This window comes from Rattus rattus, chromosome 3, assembly GCF_011064425.1.
Source record: "Rattus rattus isolate New Zealand chromosome 3, Rrattus_CSIRO_v1, whole genome shotgun sequence".
NCBI lineage: Eukaryota > Metazoa > Chordata > Mammalia > Rodentia > Muridae > Rattus > Rattus rattus.
In genome coordinates, this window is record NC_046156.1 from 141606292 (window position 1) to 141626663 (window position 20372).

Below are 20372 nucleotides of genomic sequence, written 5' to 3' on the forward strand. Positions count from 1 at the left end.
CTGAGAAATTAATCTCTGCTAAATTGTTAATGGCTGCTAATGAAATACTCGCTTACCCTTTTGATAACATATTTGCATATAAATGAATCTTTCTGGATGGACTCCATTAACCCCAAGGAGATGTTCTGAATGCTGTCAAGTCTCTAGGTCTCCTTTCTCATTGTCTCTTGCTGATATCAATAGGCTGTTTGATCTCTAATTTAGGGACATCATAAAGAAAGCAAAGGCCCTTGACCACTAAATCAAGAGATGGAGTTCAGCTTCTAAAGAATGAAGTTCACTGAAAACTGAGAGTAAAAGCAAATGAAAAGGACTCTTTCACTCCACTAATCAAATGAAACTATGTGGCATGAACAGAAGGTCCCAGTGTGTCATCTACCAAGCTTCTATAGGGCTTAATTAACTGACCAGAACTTCTGTGAGGTGAACATTGCAAATCCAGAACCCAGAGGCAGTCTTTAGCTATCACATTGCCTTCCTCTGAATCTGACCTAAGGTCTTTGTGACAATTAGACAAATCCTTTGAAATTTACAGTCATACACCTACCTTTTATCAACCAAAAGACTAAAAATACCATCAGAGGTCCATAGCCGGATGTCTCTCTACTTTGCTTTAACCAATGGGTCCTAATTACTTTAGTGTTGCTGTGACAAACACAATAACCAAATTCAACATGAAGACAAAGAACTATGTCTGCTTACACTGCCAGCTAAGAGTCCATCACAGAGAACAGAGAAGGCCGAAGCTCAAGGCAAGAACCCTAAGGCAGGAACTGAAGCAAGGGCCCTGGAAGGCACTGCTTACTGGCTTACTCTAACTTGCTCAGCTGGCTTTCTTTTCTGTCCTGGGGCCACCTGTCTAAAATGTCACTACCTATAGTGAGCTAGGCTCTCCCACATCAATCAGAAAATAGAAAAATGCCTGAAGACAGGGAACAGACCATTCTGATGGAAATAATCCTTCATATGAAGTTCCTGCTTCCCAGTGGACTCTGTCAGGTTGATAAAGCATAAATATCATACCCAGCTGTTGAATGTTTCTATTGATGCATTTGAAAAGTGCACTGATTCATGACTTTCATTGTCTTCTTACTAGACAATATCATTAAATTATTGCCATGTTCAAATGGGGTGTTGGGTAACCTAAATCTGTGCTTCTAGGTTCTACTGTATTTGGTCCCAAATTAAATTTCTCCCACTCCTTTGAGATGAGGACTGTTTGAGGGTGTGACTGTTTGAGGTCGTCCCGGTTTTTTTGGTTGGTTTGCATAGACTTTAGTGCGTGCCCATTCTCAAGAACACAGATGTTAACACTGTGCATTGAGATAATAGATTTGTATCTATTTTTCTTTTTGAAGTCTATTTCCCTGAACCTCTCACCCTGCTATTGTATGGAAGCATTAAATCCTACCACTTAATGCCTACTTTTGTCTTTTCTTTGGCAGCGTCTGCACACTCATTACATTTCAATAAATAAATAAATAAATAAATAAATAAATAAATAAATAAATAAATGGATAAATAAATAAACAATATCTGGCCCTATGGAGAAAGCTTGTTCTTGCCTCTCCAAGGTAAGAATCAGAATATAGGTCTCCAGAAAACAGATAAAGAAGGACAGGATATTATACCTGACCCCAGCTCTCCTAAGCAAGACAGGAAGCAGAGATGGGAATACCCCCAGAAGCTCCCTTACAGGACAGTATCAAACAGACAATACCAAGATCCCACTGCCTCAGGAAAACGTAGAGGATGAAGATAAAACCAGAAGTTTTTTTCTAGACTTTCATGTTTATAACACAAAAAGCACCTCCACTCATACATAGGAACAGAGAGATGGGAAAAGGGTGAAATAGAGACAGAAATACACACACACACACACACACACAGAGAGAGAGAGAGAGAGAGAGAGAGAGAGAGAGAGAGAGAGAGAGAGAGAGAGACCAAAGTCAGGCTGTACAAACCTTTGCAAAAACCATCTCTGATTTTTGGAACTCTTCACACATACCCTTTTCCCCATTGAGTTTGTATCTTATTTTCCAGCAAAGCTATCATCTCAGCTATAAATTATACAATTATAGAGAAAGCTACTAACTTTTAAGTACAGTAGTCAAAGTATTTAAGAAGCAGTATCATGGTAGAGAAATGATTGAATATTGAGTTATTGAGTATGTTAGCAGCCTTTAGTAGAATCAGGAATGGTGATGTGCACCTTTAATCCTAGCACTAAGAAGGCAGAGGCAAAAAGGTCTCTGAGACTTCAACACCAGCAGTGTCCAAATAAATGGTTCCCAGAGACTCAGAGAGATCCTGTCCAAAAATAAACAAAAATCCCACATGTAGTAGTAGCGTTTAACTGTTTTGAGTTATATTAAAGTGTATTAAGTTATACACATTAAGACTTAGAGATATAAATTAATAATTCTAAGACTGCTATATGTAATACCACCCTGGAATTCAACAGTTAAATATATAACAGTAGATGGTAGCGTCGTATCTCTCATGGGCATGCACAAGAAAGCAAGGGAATAGGTTAGAATGATCATTATGAGAACAGAGTAATCTGAGACATTCGTATGTCTCAATTAGTTTATAGACATTTAGACACACGTACATGGTACATACAGAAATGTTTATTGGTATGTATACCCACAGTTAGTACACATACACAGACTTTACTCTTTAGCATGGAAGGCCTAATTAAGACACCACTGCCTGGAAACAAACTTGGTGTCCATAGTTCAGTTTCTGTTACCATTCTTCAAAAAATGGAAATAGGGCTCCTTGGAGAAATGACCAATTGCAGTTCTAGGCAGTTCTGAGCCTGGAACAATTTGAAAACCCAAGGAATTGTTTCACACACAATGTGATTAACAGTAAAGAATCATTAAACACAAGAACACAGGAGACGGGTAGGATAGACGAATACAGCCACCTGCTGACAAGGCTCTCAATGGAATATTTTAAACTATAAATAAGGAAACATTAGACTATTACCAAAATCATAAAGTCCATATCTCCATTAACCAATTGGATTAAATGATACATGAAGACACACAGATAAAGCTAATCTGGAGGGGATTCCCACATACTCACTGTTTATGCGCAGAGTCTTCACGTAGGTTGAACATAGCTCCCTATAGGGTTGGCCTTCACATGATGACTATTTTCCAACAGTAGTGACGGGCTTTACAACTTGACAAAAGACCTGACTGTCTCTGTCTGCTCATCAAGGTGAATACCAACAGTCATATCATTGTGGCAATGTGTAGTCTTGAGATAACAGTGCTAAAGATACTTCACCTCTATGGTCACAGTACTCATAACCCCAGGAAACTGAGAGTTAGCTGGGACTAATCATAGGAGACTTAACAGGTGAGTAGAATGTAGCACCTTGGACAGAAGTGTAGTAAAGAGTCGAAGTCACTACAAGAACTAGAGAAGCCTGTATAACGGCAGACCTTAGTCAATGCCTGAGTGTCCTCATTAATTGTAAGGAAGCTGATGTATTCCTGTGTCATGTTCAGGGTAGAGCATCTTGGGAGAAGGATGTATGGAAATCTGGACTAATTCCTCAGTTCACCTATACATCAACCCTGTGCTAAAAAAAAGTGGCATCTTTTAAAGACTGAAAAGTACCAATATGTTGATATAGCTATAAAAATACATTGAGCGATTATTTATTATTTCTGCTAGTGATAACAGGCTTTTATTGCTGTGAAGAGAGCATGACCAAGGCAAATCTTATAAAGAAAATCATTAGTTAGGGCTGGCTTACAGTGTCAGAGGTTTAGTCTATTATCCTCGTGGTGGGAAGCATAACAGTGTGCAGGCAGACGCTGTGCTAGAGGAGCAGAGGTTCTGTATCTTGATCCGAAGGCAGCAGAAGGTGACTGATCCCAATGGTGGCCTCCATAGTAAAACTCTCCCTATAACAAGGCCATGCCCACTCCAACAAGGACACACCTCCCAATAGTGCCACTCTGTATGGGCCAATGCATGAGACTCTGGGGGTCGTACCTATTCAAACCACCACACCGTTATTGTGGTTTCTTCCCACATTTCTGTTTAAAGCACACATCCAATGCTAGTGTCAGCTACATATTAGTGAGACTAAAGATGTTATTTCTCAGCTTTATTCTGCAATTGTGACCTAGAGGCATATACCTCTACGATGCAAGTTAAGAAATCAGACATTTGTGATTGGATGAAGAGTTTAATCTTATGAAAACAAGTCCCAGAGATGCACTGAGCACTGTCCCACATTTCAAGTGCATACATCCTGCACCCAAAACTCAGAATTATTAATTTTGTTTTGTGTTAATTCTGGTGGCTCCACTACTGCCTCTGCTCTGGAATTGATAGCGGGTCGAAAGGTTTTTCTTTGCGTTTCTCTTTTGCCCTTATGCAATTCAGTGCAAGATGCTGGACAGATTCCCAGGGTAATACTGCCAACCTCCAATGATGCTTAGGAAGAAGGCCAAGATACAAGGAATGAGGAATATCACCCTGCAGAACGCTAGTGATAAGGAAACTCCCTGCTTGGAAATGACTTTCTTGGAAAAGCACCAAAAAGAGAAAATCCTAAACTGCCCTTTGCCCTTTACACTACCAAATCCCTAAACCGTTAGTTTAGTCAGTAACTTGGAAGGAAGCAAAAGGGGAAGCTTGGAGGGAGAGATAACAGCCTTAATAGCTGGCGCCAATTTAAACAAGCAAGGACAAGAGGCTTGTGTGCATCCATGCTTAGTTTGTCCCCTAGGGAAATTCTGAGAAATCCGTTGGGAGTTCAGCCATCTGCAGATGTGAAATTTGCCTCTTGGTTTTTCAAAGATTATCGCTTTCATCAAGGCAGTCTGGATAAAAAGCGAGGGCTGTGGGGTGCAAGGCGCTTGGGAGAAAGCTGGGAAGCACATCTATCTGTCCACTAGCAAACAGCTCTCAAATCCTGACATGACCCCTCTCCATGTCCTTGGGTGATTTCTCTGTTTTCCCTCTCTTCACTGGGTTGGAAGAACCCCATTCTATCACAATAGCAGGAAAAGGAGAGGTCCACAGCGTTCAGCGTTCATACCTGTTTTTACTGTTTGCTTGTGTGTGTGTGTGTGTGTGTGTGTGTGTGTGTGTGTGTGTTAAAAGCAAATGAATCGTGTTTTGAGGGTTTTTTAAAAAGACCGGATGCCCATTTTAATGTTTTCGGAGTATTTGACTGTTTATCTCAATAGACAATCATCCTCAAATTCGGCGAAATGAACAGTACTGATAAGGAAGATGGAGAGGGTGGGAAACCCACACATTCAGATGGAGCTATCCATACAGCCGCAGTGACAGGGGAGCACAGAGAGCAAGGACGCTCTGCAAAGGAAGTCTGTCTGCCCTTTCTCTTTTGTTGCACAATTCGGTAATGCCGCGGGTGTAAAATCTGTCAGAGAAAATCAAACTCCACCCTGGGGAGCAGCGTCTTTGGGGTGCAGCTGGCAGACTCAGTTCCTGGAAACCAAAGAGGCGAGTCTCCCCCCCGCGGATCGCACGCAATGTGCTGCTCCGGCGGGCGATGACTTCATGCAGCCGCTTGGAGTAGCCAGCGGAGGCTGCAGCTGCAGGTGGGGCGGGGGCCTTGCGAGCCCAGAGAGCCCAGCACTCGCGGCCGGGCGGGCGGGACTGCTGCCGGGGGCAGCCGGGACGCGCCTCTCCATCCCGAAGGTAAGTCGCTGGCCGGCGCTATCGGATCCGAGCCGGCTTTCCGCCTGGTTGGGGACCAGCTTTGTAGGACCCGGGAAAGAAGGTCTATCCCCGCTGCATTCTGCTGTGGGAAATGGAGCAAGGGAGTGAAAGGTTGATTAGCCTTGAACTGAGACGGGAAAAGAGGTGTTCCGATCAAACAAAGGGGCTTTTTAGACTCCAGCTCTTAAAGGTGATCAGCCATTTCCGTAGCAGGTTGGTTTAGATACTGATGAGTATTAGAAATGTAAAACCGTCTGAATGCCCATTTAACCTTTGTGTCTTCTACTTTCCCTAAATCATTCCCTGGTTTGGGAGACGCGTGTCCTTGAAAGCAGTTCTCCACTCCATGTCCTCCTTGCTTCTCTGTCATCCCTGGTGTGATACTAGGGTGTTTCTTTTCTCATCTCAATGTCATGACACCTGCTTGCTTCAATACAGTGCCTTTGGGAGTCAGGGTGTAAGGAAAACTTCTCTCCCCTCCCGAGTTCTGCTTGATGTGGGCTGCACTTGGCAACTTCTCCCTTTATTTTACATCTTTCCTGTCAATCCGCTCATTGAGTTTCAGAGATGCTGTATCTCATAATCTCTTTACCTTCTTCACGTCCATGACTGACTTCATCAAGGACCCAACAAGGGCATTGCCTCACACAGACTTACTTATTGGGTATTCCCTTAACATACCGTCTGTAGTTGTGCATATGAAATAAAATGTCCCGCTTTCAGCTCAGGACCGACATGGTTTTCTTTAAGTGCTTTTCTTGCCATCACGTCGTCACCCTGGTTGGCTAACGAAAGGCTTGCTTGAGTGGGATAACAGAATACATTGGGTTGTGCGGGCTGCTCTCTGCATACATAGGTACAGAAAAATTGAACAACAGTCTCACCAGTTCTTTTAAATATTTCTAGTTCAGCCGAGGTGTAAGAAAATTAGCTGTCAGAGTTTGGGGTAACGGTTCCAAAAACCGAGTCGTGGGTATGCCCCAGGATTCCCCAGTAACCTCAAACTGGGACTTTCCCATTGGCAGACAGAAAGCCGGGGAGTCTGCCCAATCCCAAGCTTGGATTTTCTGAGCATCCCCAGGTTTGTCTCCTCATGTACAGAACCCTCATACCCTCACACAACATGAACTTCCCCACCCACAACCCCCCACTCCCAGCTCAAGTCCTTATTCTCAGCTGGGGACATAAGTCTGAGTAATATGAAGCAGTTAAGATGGCTGTTGTGGGATTGGAAAGGCTGTTCGACTCAACAGCCATGCCGTTTTAGTCAGTCAAGGTAAAGCAGTGAAACCCAGGAGGGAGTTTAACCTAGACATGACACCTATCACCTCTTCCAGTGTTACCCACCGATTCTCTGCTGCTGGGCTAATTCTACTGTGTTCACTAGGTTTGCTGCTATTACTTTTATAATTACAAATTCTCTTTGGTGACATTCTCTCTAGGAAGATCCGAGTTTGCCCCTTTGTCTCCACCTTCATTAGCTGGGCAGAAGGAGGAGTTTCCCACCACGAAGTAGACCACCCCAGGAACTGGCTCTGGGGTTTTCAGGAACTGGGGTCATTTCTCTGTGTGTTTATTGTTGACTGCGTCTTGAATATGTTTTTATTTCACATTTTAAACACTTGAGATTCTAGCGTTTTGATTCAATCACATTTTCTAATGAAAGAAACAAAGAATAAGGTTGTAAAAGTCCTCACTTCCTCACTGTCCTTAATTTTAAAATACTTAACAAATCAATTCTTTTTCTGAAAAATAACTAATGTTTATATATACATGTCTATTATTATTTTTAATAAATTGGCAATTATGTAATGATCACTTGATCCTACAGGAACACAAACAATTCCTATGGTGTTAAGAGCTATATGATTTGGTTTAAAGAGAGATGCCTGAGACCATCCTGATGGCTAAAAATTCAAGGCTGTGTTATTTGCTTTCTAAGAAAACTGAAATATCTGGCAAGAAATTGCTTCAGGATCAAGGGGACGCTGCTCAGCGAGCTGGCAGGATGCCTGCCAATGTTTTCACAGGCGAAACTAATCCACCATGTGAAGGCCTGAGTCAAAGGCACCTAAAGACATCCTTTTCATTCAGGCACAACTGGGGAGGAGGCGACACATGAGAACTCCTGATATGAACCTGGTTGTGTTTAAACTATTTTGAGAAATGTAAGTTCAGAGCTCTAAGCAGAGATGTGTATATGTGTCCACAAACAAATGTGCATACACATACACATGTACACACATACACATACATACACACATATCTACACTCACACATGTACATGCACATACACACATACATACATACATTCACACATATACACACACATAAACATTTGCATGTACTCACATATATACATGTGCACACACATATACATATGTACATGCACAGAAATATGCACACATGTATGCATATTCACAACATATACAGAGAAACATGCATACATACACACATGCACACACATACACAAGGAACATACACACATAATCACGCATACACAGGAAAACACACACATATGCACATGCACACACATATGCACACACATGTACACATATATACAGATACACATACATACACAGGAACTCACACAGAGACACACATGCTCTCACACACACTCACATAGATGGTGCTTTCACTGAGATCGAGTTTTTATCATGTTTCCTTTAGTCCACATGTTGAGAGAGGGAGAGGAAGAGAGAGCGAGAGAGAGTTAGTTGATTAGCTGGTGATCAGAAATGAAGGAGGGATAGAGAATGGAATGGTTCATAGGATCAAGTGTTAAATGAGCTGCAAGTGTTCATGTAGGTCTGACAGGATGGAATTTATGCCAGTCAGTTGCTTTCCAACCACACAAACATTGTGTGTTGAGTGGGCAGGATTATCAGAAGCTTGGCAGGCACCAATTGAGAGATCAGAGGTGACTCCTCATGACAAAGGAGTATGAGTGGTGTTTCACTGCTGCCAGTAGCTGCCACTGAGACAGCCTTACATAGAAATGATGAAGAACAGAAAAGACAGAGGAAGAAATGTCATATCTTTTTTTATCCAGTGCCTCCACTGTGACTGAGTAGGGAAAATGGGATCATATTAGAACTCTGGTCTACTCTGGGTGAAAGTATGAGACCCTGCCTTAAACCAACACCAAAAGCTACTTTGAATATTACCAGTGGTGCCTTGATTGATAAAGGTCTCCAATACTTCCCTCCTTTCTGTAGTTATGATAATTAATCCCTAACACACAGGGTGATCGCTCATCCAACTTCTCTCTAACCCTCTGAAACTCACCCATGCCAGCTAAACATAAACTCCTCCTGATATTAGACCTCCATGTGTTTACCAGTTAACCATCCTGCATGTTTTGAAGTATGTCCAGATGCCACTGCCTCTTGTGTGAAGCCTTCTCTGATAAGATACGCTTTCTTCTCCTTTGTCTAAATCCCTATAGTTCTTTCTGTCTTAAACCATTGTGTGAATGTGCACTGTGTCCTTATCAAGTGCAGACATGAAAGAAAGAGAAAAAGAAAGAGAGAGGGGGGGGAGGGAGGGAGGGAGGGAGAGAGAGAGAGAGAGAGAGAGGAACGAAGGAAGAAAGAGAGAGAGGGAGGGAGGAAGGAAGGAAGGAAGGAAAAGAAGGAAGGAAGGAAGGAAGGAAGAGAGAAGGGGGGAGGAACGAAGGAAGAAAGAGAGAGAGAGAGAGAGAGAGAGAGAGAGAGAGAGAGAGAGAGAGAGAGAGACCGACCAACAAGAAGGACAGGGACTAAAATCAGCGTATTACCTCAACCAACTGTGCAGCGCCCTTCTATGTGCATTCGTGGCAAATGTTCATGGAATTTTCATGACGAAAGGACTCAGAACTCTGTGCTGACAAGTGTGCAGTTGAGCATGGCCAGAGCTGACAGCTGCAGTCCATTTTGAAACACACACGTTAATCATCAAAAAAAAAAAAAAACCAAAAAACGTGTATCTCCTTTATGTGTAATTTATTCTTAATATTGCTGTGTTCAGGAATTTGTCAGTGAAGGAAACGATAATAAATTATGTGCATCTGACAAACAGCTTACAGTCTAATGAGCTACATACCAGCTTGGACAGAAATGCACTGAAATTCTTAGCAGTACTGTTAAGAGGCTGGAACCAGCTGGCATAGCCGCTCCTGATTCAAACAGGTGTGATAAAAACAGTAGTAACCTAGACGAAATTCAAGAAGGGGAGGTTAAGTCTCAAAGGACTCCCTCAGATGTCACTTCTTTTACATTCCCCTAAATCGCCTGGTTTCTAGCCAAAATATAATAGTTGCAGAAGAGCAAACACAGAATGTGATTTTTAAATCTTTATAATACCTGCACTCATGATATATTTATATTTTATAGTATATTTTATAATTTTTTAAAATGGTGCAAAGTGTGCACACATATAGGAAACTAGAACATATATATGTATATATATGTGTGTATATACATAGTATATGCTTTATGAGTTTTAAAATTAGTGTAGTAATTATGTAAAATTTGAAATCAATGTAACACATCGACATACCATTTTAAACTAGTTTAATTACATACATTCTTGATGTTGTACAAATGCCATGCTACCCATTTTCAGAAGCTTTTTGTCACCCTGAGCAGATTTTTTTGTGCGTTAAATAGTAATCCGTCATTCTCTGTACTATCAGCCACCTAGCAAGCTCTGCATTCTGTGCCCATAAGTTTGTCTATTTTGAGTCAGAAAAAGTGGAAACATTACACTAGTTGTCTTATTATGTCTGGCTTTTATATTTAATATGGTGCTTTCAGAATTCATCCGTTCCATTATGTGTCAGGATTTTACTCCAATTGAAAACATTTTATCTATACTTGGACTACAGTTTGCAATTTTTTAGGTGCAGATCACTTTCAGTATACTGTACTGCTAACTTGCATCAAGTGTTGCAGCAGTCTTGTAGTATTTACTAAATCTGTATGCATATGCCATAATTTATTCAGTCAAAAAGTTGATAAGTATGTATTAAGTCCAAAATTGTCTTGTGATTGCAAGCCATGGGTATGTGTTTATGGACACAGCAGTTTATGTGCATATAACATAAAAGTTAATAATTTTTATATTTGGTGGAAGTATGCCTGAACATGGATGTTTGACTTTCTAAGCTAATTTTAAAAATTCTGACCGTCTGTAGAGGGCATTTATGTTTACTCCCGAGCCATTGCAAGGACGCTTACAAGAGAGCCTAATTAATGAAACGGTTCGTGTAGCACAATCTGAAGGAGGAGGTGGTCTCACATTTTGTCATTTGTGGTTTGCAAAGAGAAACAAACACTCTATATAAATATTGGGAGATTTCAAGTCTCACATATTTTGTCATTTCAAACTAGTGCCAGTGCCGCGCAGATGTCGTGTCTTGTAGAAGGGATGGATTGGTGTACGATGATCTGGAGCAGCTTTCTTTTGTTTCAAGATGCGGAAATGGATCAGTGTGTCTAGCCTAATGTAAGGCAAGCTCCGTTTTTTAAGTTCAGATACATGTGCCTGCTTTATGGGAACTCTTCAGCCTTTTCTGTTTCTCTCTGGTGCATCCTTTTAGTTTTAGTGTTTTGGAAGATGGAAAGCATAAGAGGAAAGATGGGACGTAACTACTCAATGCATGAGGATATTTCCTTCCTCACGTGCAGGGCGGGAGAAATACCACAATGCAAAATGAAGACATGAGTGTTCAGTCGTGTATTTAAACTCATGGGTTGGAAGAGTTTGTATTTAGTGGGCGAAATCGCTCCACAATGTTGTTGCCCCTAGACGTGTGCCAGTAGTAAATTCTGAATGTTTCCCTCTTTTTGCTACCACTTAGGGTCTTAGTTGTCAAATGAAATTTGTGTTTTACCTCACTGGCTGACAAGGTGAGCACAGTAAGTTGCTTTTCCTCTGTCAACTTGTTTTCTAAAATTAAAAACAGGAAACCTAGAATAGTTGCGATTATTTAAACAATAACTTAATAAGGTAGGTGTGGTGGTGTCTGCTCGTAACCCGCCTAGTCCAGCAAGAGGGCCGCTTGTTGCCTGGTTCGTACTGTGAGATCTGGCCTTGAAAGCAAGCAGAAACAATAGAAAAACAAAATCCACTGTAATCTCTGATAACGGTAGTAGTGGGAGTGAGTAAATACCTTCCATTTTTACTACTTTTGTGAGATGTTTATAAGGATAGCTTGTAACCGCATCGCTTCCTGAGCGTCGCCCTGACATAAGTCGAACTGAGGTGGAAATGCCTGAGCCTCCCTGGATGCTACTTCAAAGCAGTGGGCTCTGATCTGACGGCGCTGTGGGAATTAGGCTTAGCTTCTATTTTTGACTTTTGAGCAGCTGATTGGATAACCTGACACAGGCACTTGGCATCTCCTCTCCTCTCTGAATTATGCTCCATGTCTCCTCACACTTCTCAGTGACTCATTATCAGAAATGACGGTGAGGGTTCGATAGGAGGGTGTTGACTTCAGAAGCCAAGCACCCTGAAGAAATGGAAGTGCCTCTTTCCTGCACTGTCACCGCTGCTGTTTGCTTTTTCCAGTGACAGTGTTGAATCCCCAAGGGAAAGAAGGACGGCTTTAACCCATAAACACTCCTAATGGCCGTCTCTTCCCCTTCTACTCTCGAAGCGTCTGAGAGACTGCTGCGTGTGTCTGGGGAAGAGGCGAATCTTTTCTCACACCAATTTCTATTTAATTGTTCTTGAGAATTTTGGATAGCTCTCTTTGATTAATGTGCAAAAATTGTTGACATTTTATATAGCTAATCAAAATAGTTAAATTACGAAAAGGGAAAATTAACCGGTAACTTTATGGTACATCATCACTAAGAGCTGCTTTTCATTTGTTTCGTAGTTGAATATTTGAAGCTCACAAATTTTATATTCACAGAGCGGTTCATTGCTAGGTTCAGCTAATTAGGTTTAATGAACAACAACTTTTAACTAATATTTTTAAAATGCAATACCTGAAGCACAAATTCTCTGGCACGATGACTATCAAGGGAATCCTCAAAGAGCAGATTTCAATTTTGGTTGTCGTCGCCTGGCTCTCTTTTATTTACATGGAGAATTTATTTCTGCTTAATAAAACAAGTATGAGAAACACCAAGAGCTCTAAGTGTTGTATAATATGAAAATTATTGCTCGAAATTAATGTTGCAGCTTGAGAGAGGGCTCAACCATTAAGGTTGCCTGTTGCTCTTTGAGAAGACCCGAGTTTGTTTCCCAGCATCCTCACGCAGAAATATACAACTACCACACTCGGGAGATCAGGTGTTCCCTTGTGGCCTTCAGAGGCACCTGGACTCACATCATAGATCAACATTCAGAATCATACACACACGATTTATAAAAACAAAAATTTAAGTGAGATGTCTGTGGTGATTGGCAGCTCCAGCTGCATTTGCAGTGATTCACTGTGATTGAGGGTCTCTTCGAGTTTTTCCGTGCCTAGAATATCATCACCTTCCATGAAAAGCGTAAGCCATTAGTGACTATCTCCTCAATTCAGAGCTAATAAATGGGCACTGTAAACTATTCATCAAAGGCTTGACGTGGTGCATGGCCTCATTCTAAAGTGTTGTCTTGAGAACAAGGAAAACATCTCTATGAAAGATACACCCATTTCTGCATTTGTACATTTATTGCAGATAAATTGAAGTGTTATGTATGTGTTATAAACTAATATTTTTAGTCAGTTATACGTGAATAGATATTTGTAGATTATGTATGGTGTATCATGGCCTTATTATTTCAGATATTTGATTACTACACAGTTAATTTCATTTAGAATTTGGATAATACGTGTTTTCAGAATTAAATCTTACCAAAAAACCTCAAAAAACCAAAACTTATACTTGCATTTTAAGATCACATGTTATACCTTCTTTTAATTATAGGCATTTATTTAAATGTTTAATCAAACATTCATTTACAGGAGGAAAAGGCCTGAAAAGTGTGGTTTTCAGCTTGAACAACAGACTAATTTAATTTATATTTTCATCAATTAAGTGTTATCAGTCCCTGTCATCGGACTTTCTCGTTTGAGTAACACCTTGTCCAATGCAAAAGATCTTTCCTGTATGTCTGCATTTCTAAACGTTTTCACAGTGTCTTTTGGAGTGTTGACTTCTGAACAGTGTTTTAGAACCCAGACCCAGATGCAGACAGTGCATATCATCAATCAGCAATGGTAGTTTAGGAATGTTAGTTCAACTATAAAGTATTAACATGTTGAAAGTGCTACAACTTAGGGGTCAGACAAATTTGAAGGTTACTGATGTTACTGTAAGCATTTCTCAGAATTGCTGCTTGTCCATGCTTAAAGCAAGAAAGAGTCAGTGTACTTTTATCTGCTTTAACAGATTTAACATCCATACATTGCTTTTAGAACAAAGAGGGAGTTTACTTGTACAGATGCATTGAATGGATGACCATTATTAAAACTGAGGCAAAGATGCTAAAAGGTGTTTCCATCAATGTCTCAAATAACAAGGCTGAAAACAGTGAACCTAACAGGGGAAAGTGTATTACTCCTCATCCCTGAATAAATACAAGCAGTTGTGTTTTAGAAGTATTATATAATCCTCAAAGCATTTCAGTGTCCACTCTCTCGTTGGACCATACCAACTCCCTAATGCTGGAAGAACAAGAATCACGCTCATGTTTCAGAGAGAGAACCTGAAGCTCATGAAGGCTAGAGACATGGCACTTTAAGGAGTATCTATATGAACAGCAGTGCAAAATTCAAACTCACTTCAAGGCATGCTCTCCTCCCTGCTAGAGTATGTAAGATATGAACATAAAAATGAGAACTCAGGTTCAGTCTGCTACTGATTACGGATTCCTTGGCAGTCCTCATTGCAAATGTGCACCAGGAAGCCCTCTACGAAGGTATTTGCATCAAGCCAAGGATGGATCTGTTTGGCATCCATCCTCTCAGTTGTAGTTCACTCCTCTACCCCACCCCCAGAAATATCCTAGCTGCTGTGCCTTGGGACTATGAACTACTTCCCCAGAATATGCTATGCATAGCAGTTGAAGATTGGAATTTGAATAAGCAAACATGAGCACTAATGATGGTTCCGATTTGAATAAAATTCCGATGCAGTTTGCACTTGTATAGTTCTTCCATTACTGAGACCATATGTTTATTTATATATATGCACATTCTCTAGGTCCAACTTAAGTCTAATTTTCTAGACTTTAGTATTATTTCTGAATCTAATTACAACATAAAACTGTATAATACCCTGTTTTAAAAGGTGTCCAAATGAGACAGAAAATCCTCTCCTATAACTAAACTACATTACCCAAATTTAATTCATTTTGATAGTTAAGCCACTTGTTTATGAGATTTGAATTGTTTAACGCTTCTGAAACATCACCACTCTAACACAATTTTTAAAGTAATCTAGAACCTGCTGGGTATTCTTTCAACTCCTATGAAAAAGCTTGAAAGTAAATACATTAATATTTTGAAGAGTTTTTTTTAAGTTAGTCACTTGCTGTTATTGAGATTCCAAATGTGGTTTTAGTACCTGTTTATTTTGTTGTTGTTGTTGTTGTTTTCCTGTATCAGTTTCTGCAATGGTTTCCTATGTGCCATCATTAGTAACTGAGGCAAACCTTTACTACCTATTGTTTCTTAGTTTCTTTAACATCTGATACTGAAAACCCAGGGTGCACATTGGTTATTAAAATGTGAGGGTTTGGAGATTTAAGCTTTCAGTTGTAGCAAAAGCTAGAAACTAGAAGAATGGGCATGGGGAGATGGGTCAGCTGATAAGTGCTGCCTTTGCAGAGAATCCGAGTGCTGCTCTCAGTATCTCTTCTGGGCTGACCTCAAATGACTGTTCCTTCAGGTGGGATCGGACCTTCTTCTTTAGCCTGTGCAGTCCCTGGCACTCACAAGCACACACAGACAGACACACACACACGCACACACACACACTCATGCATGCATGCACGTGTACACAAACAAATACACACACACACTTAAAAATAAATCTTTAAAAGTAAGATAAAGGAATGATCCATTATTCCTCCATTTAGCCTGTCATCTGCCCACACTGTTTCCTCTTCTGATTGTGCTGTCCAGTCAGGGAAGGAACAACAGTCTGCTGATCGCGTGCTGAATTTCTGCTCATAGCAATGCCAGAGGAACACATTATCATTCCTGTTTCACAGAAGGACCAACCAGACAGACAGTGATATTGAGCACATTATCCATGGCTGCCCAAGAAACACAGGATTCAAGCTAGGGGGTCTGTTCTGAGAGTCCACATTCTCAAGCACAATATTCCCACCTCTTCCCTTTGTTCTACTGTTCTACAAGCATCAAACCGGAGTGGAGGAGAAGTCAAAAGCCTGCGCATTTGTTTCTGCTACACGCTAGAAAGTTCAACTTAAGATTTGCAGAGACTTAATAGAATAAATACCTCTGCATTTATTAGCATAATACCTCTATTAATACTATCAGACGGAGACAACACGTAAATTTCCAATCATCACCACAAGTGAAAACTCGTGGCAGCCTCATTTTGTAATATGAATACTTATAGTAACTTTGGCAGCAATAATTCTATGATTTCTTAAAATTATTATCTGATACATTTCTACCTTTAACTCTCAACTTAGTTCTTTTCGTAAATACTTTTGGTAAAAAGGCACAGATATTGGTGAGCATTTTCCTTTTGTTTTTGAGGTGGATCTTGCTACATGGACATAGCCTGTCTTAAGAGTGTCAGTCGCTGGAATGAGATGCCAGAAAGGCAACACTGAGAAGAAAGATTTATTTGCCTTACATAACCTCATAGTGCATTGTGGAATATCCAGACAAGAACTCAAGCTTGCTGGGCACTTGAAGGCAGGAGTTTATGCCAAGGCAGCAAAGCAGGGCTATGTACTGGCCTACTGCTCAGCCTGCTTTCTTATAGAACCTAGGCCCTCCATCTTAGGAGTTCTTCCACCCACATCGATCACTAATTAAGAAAGTGTTCTACAGGGTTGCCTAAAGTCCAAATTTACCAGCCACTTGCTCAATTAAGGTCCCCTTCTCTCAGATGACTTTAGCTTGTGTCATGACATAAAATTGGCCAGCACATAACCAACATTTTGAACTTGATATGTATCTCAGTCAGGCCTTGAACTTTCTATGAAGTCTAAGTTGATATCAATATTTTTATCTTCCTACCTTATCCTTTTGCATTATTAGGATTATTATAGACTTACATTACCATTCTCTGCTTTCCAGTAAGGTTTGAAATTAGGTTTGTATCATTGGGCGAATTAAGGAAAATGTATAGCTTTTATTAGAAGGGAAGTAAATTTGTCCAATGCTAAACCTACTTGTGTATAACTTGATGCATAGCTACACTTCCATTAAAGAAGGCTGTGAAATCAAAGTGTTCACTATTACATAAGGATAGTGTGTGCATTAAGGTCCCAGGCAATGGTTTCCATTTTCTTCCTCATCTACTGCCTCAGCTGTGAGAGCAAGTACAGCAAATGTTTTGGCTATCAGACGTGTCTGTTCTCTTTCCACAGAGCAGCATGGTGGGCTTCATACCGCAGTACAGTAGAGGTTTATCTTGTACCGGCCGATTGATTCCATGGAAGAGAATACAAACCTTGCATTTCCTCAACTCAACATCTAATTTTATACAGAGATTCAGAAAATGATAACTTGTCTACAGCAAGACACTACCAACCCTCTGGATTGAGAGTTTTCAGAGGCTGTCTGTCTTTGATAGGAAGTAATTGCAGTTCTGTTAACATGTACTCTGGGCTAGTTTCCTGTTATTTGCAGTTTGAACCTGTTTTTGTCTTCCTGTACTGCAGCCTAGAACAGTTGTGGGCTTTATTCAAGATAACTTAAGAGTTTTGTTATGTTAGGCATTGGAAACTCAATGTACCGATAGCTCACAATAAATTGTTAACGGTAGTATACATGCTGCACTTCAGCTTGCAAGCATGATGTTTAGGGAAGTGTTCTCAAGTCAAGAGCCAACCAGGAAAAAAAGTACAGAAATCTCAGTTGAGTGTGTGTGTGTGTTTGCATTTTAATGTATCTTATTATTTTTTAGTTATGTCTGAGTATATGCATGTATGTGAACCACATGCGTGCCTGGTGCCCATGGAATCAGCACAAGACATCTGATTCCCTGGAACTGGAGGTATAGGTGGTTGTGAGCCACCATGCATGCAGTGCTAAGGATCAAACTTGGGTCCTTTGCAAGAGCAACAAGTGCTCTTAACCAGAGCCAATTCTCCAGACCATGTTTGACATTTGGGGGGGGGGTTAGAAAAAAAATCTTACAAAAAAATTTCTATATTACTGATACATGAACACTTTAGCTGAGCTTTATTGTATTAAAAACAAGCACCACTTTTATTTTTCAAGTAGAAGATTTGAGAAACTAAGCAGCAACAATGATGGGAATTTTTTCATTTGGTAGATGTTTTCATGTCTGAATTTCGGTTTTGTTTCCTGACCCTAAAACTGCATGAAAACCTTCTAAGGTGTTTCATGTACTTCAAGAATGTACAAGAAAATCAGGAAAATCTTGATTCTGTAATTCTGTGTTTTGTCACTAGGAAGAGTGACTGAGTAGGACCCTCGAATGCATATTTCAATCGTGATTCTGAAGCTATTTCTTTCCATGGTCAGGAAATGTTAGTGCTGCACTGTCTACAGTAACTGAGAACATGGTCAAGTTGCTGTCAGTAATGAGCTTGAAGACGCTCGCATTATTTAAACTGTCTATTCTCCTGCATATTAACAAATTACTTCCAACTCTGAAAAGTGTATAGACCATGCATCTAAGAAGAGAAGGATATGGGAGGACTTTAGGGAGGAGAAATCATGATCAGAGTATATTGTATGAAAAAGATTGAATAAAACCTAAAAGGAAGTGATTACCAATCACATTTTCTGTCAGGGTATAGATAACTTGGGTTCAAAGAATTGGGAAATTGATTTAGCCCTTCTGGGACTCCAGTGTTCTGTTTTTATGTCTTACATTTCAAATGATCTCAATTCTGCGACATTACTAACAAAAAAAAAAAAAAACCATAACTGCATGATTAGGCAAAATGGGTCTTCTATTTTTGAAAGCATTCTTTGGGATTTGTCTTGTTGAGCATCATTCTCCAGCTTTGAGTGGGAACAGTGACGTCAGAGAGGACCTCATCCAATACATATCTGTGGGAGTCACAAGGAGTAATGCTTTCCCCCACCCATTGATTTTCTATAGGCCAAGCCAAGATAAGTAAAATTTCTGTCAAAAGACCATCAGTAAACATTAGTGATGATGAGTGTGGGCTATTGACTGTTTAAAAAAAAATATGAGCATCACTTTGATTGCTTGTCAAGCATTTGACATCTGAGGACAAAAAATACTCTTTGAAATGATGAGCATTTTGTTTTATTAGTAGTCCTTATGAGAAATAATCCATCAAGTGGAGAACCTGTGTATAGGAGAGCTGCCAAAACATCAGATTGATTTCTGCTAAAGAGTCTTTATGGTCACCGTATGCTTCAAACTGTGGTTGACTTCAGTCCATTGTAAAATACCAACAGTAAATGTCCAATATAAAAATCTACTTGAATTTGCTTTCCTGAATATTCTTGGCATTTTCTTGCATTGTCTCACCTTTCCTGGGCATGATGGAAAAGAGCTAGGTGTCAGCTTTAGTATGAGTCACAGCCATGATGAGAGCTGGGAAAAGCAGGATTTGTGGGGAGTGACTGATGCCATACCTCACTTTCGTTCTGACAAATTCCTATAAAGTGCTTTTGTTGTCAGTCTGTAAAGTCTGGCTAACAATGGCAGAGTGAGACTGTGGAAGAAGAGCATTGTGGGAGAGACTCGGGCACTGACACTGACCCAGGTTTCACTCTCCATGCTGTCCACGACATCTTTCTAGAAGATAATAACTGCCAATGGGAGCCCGAGGGGTATCCTATGATTAGCACAGCGTAGTGCTATTACTGTCCTGTGTAAATTTGTTATGAGATTGTCCTACAGTGTCACTCCTAACCTTTGGGCAAATTCAAGTTTCAACCTTTAACCACTTTCCGCTAGGTATTTTTCTATGCAAAACAAATGGTTATTTTTCTTCTTGATCACTTAAAAATATCAAGAAACACAAGAGCCTGTTAAAATTGATAATATTAAGTCCCATATAGTTTTAACTTAGATGGGTTTTCATATACATAGCTAAAATTAGGAGTATTTATTTTTCTATAAGCTGATATGTAGCAAGCATAATTGCCACGTGACATCTTTCTGCTGGTAAGTATTTATATGTTAGTTATAATTAGAAATTAATTTAAAATAAATGAACACATGCAATACGTGATAAAAATAAATTGTGGAGTAAGTTCATCTGCCATCAGGAGCATGATGGGATATGAAAGTAGCAAGGGAAGCCATGCTGTCTGAGTCAGATGGTAGAGATGATAAAAATGAGCTTCTTTAAAAGAGCTACAAATGGATGTGGTTCTGAAATGGGAAAGAGCAAAGACTAGAGCGGAAGAAGCTGAATACAGATTATTACTCAGTAAATCATCACCCAAATCTGTTTGTTTTGAACTTTGAAACAGTTTTAAGTGGTTTATATGAACCCAA

At 40.1% G+C, this 20372-nt stretch overlaps 1 protein-coding gene across 3 annotated transcripts in view; it reads left to right on the top strand.

Moving 5' to 3' along the window:
* The first annotated feature begins 5580 nt into the window (after positions 1-5580).
* Pkia (cAMP-dependent protein kinase inhibitor alpha) overlaps positions 5581-20372 on the top strand; it is an 80915-nt gene continuing 66123 nt past the window's right edge. For 2 of the 3 annotated variants that reach the window (XM_032898629.1, XM_032898630.1), the window contains exon 1: positions 5581-5703. The gene's annotated coding sequence lies outside the window, so the exon portion shown is untranslated. Of the gene's footprint in view, positions 5704-17145; positions 17496-20372 lie in introns of those variants that run through there. The other variant, XM_032898632.1, reaches the window with a different exon arrangement.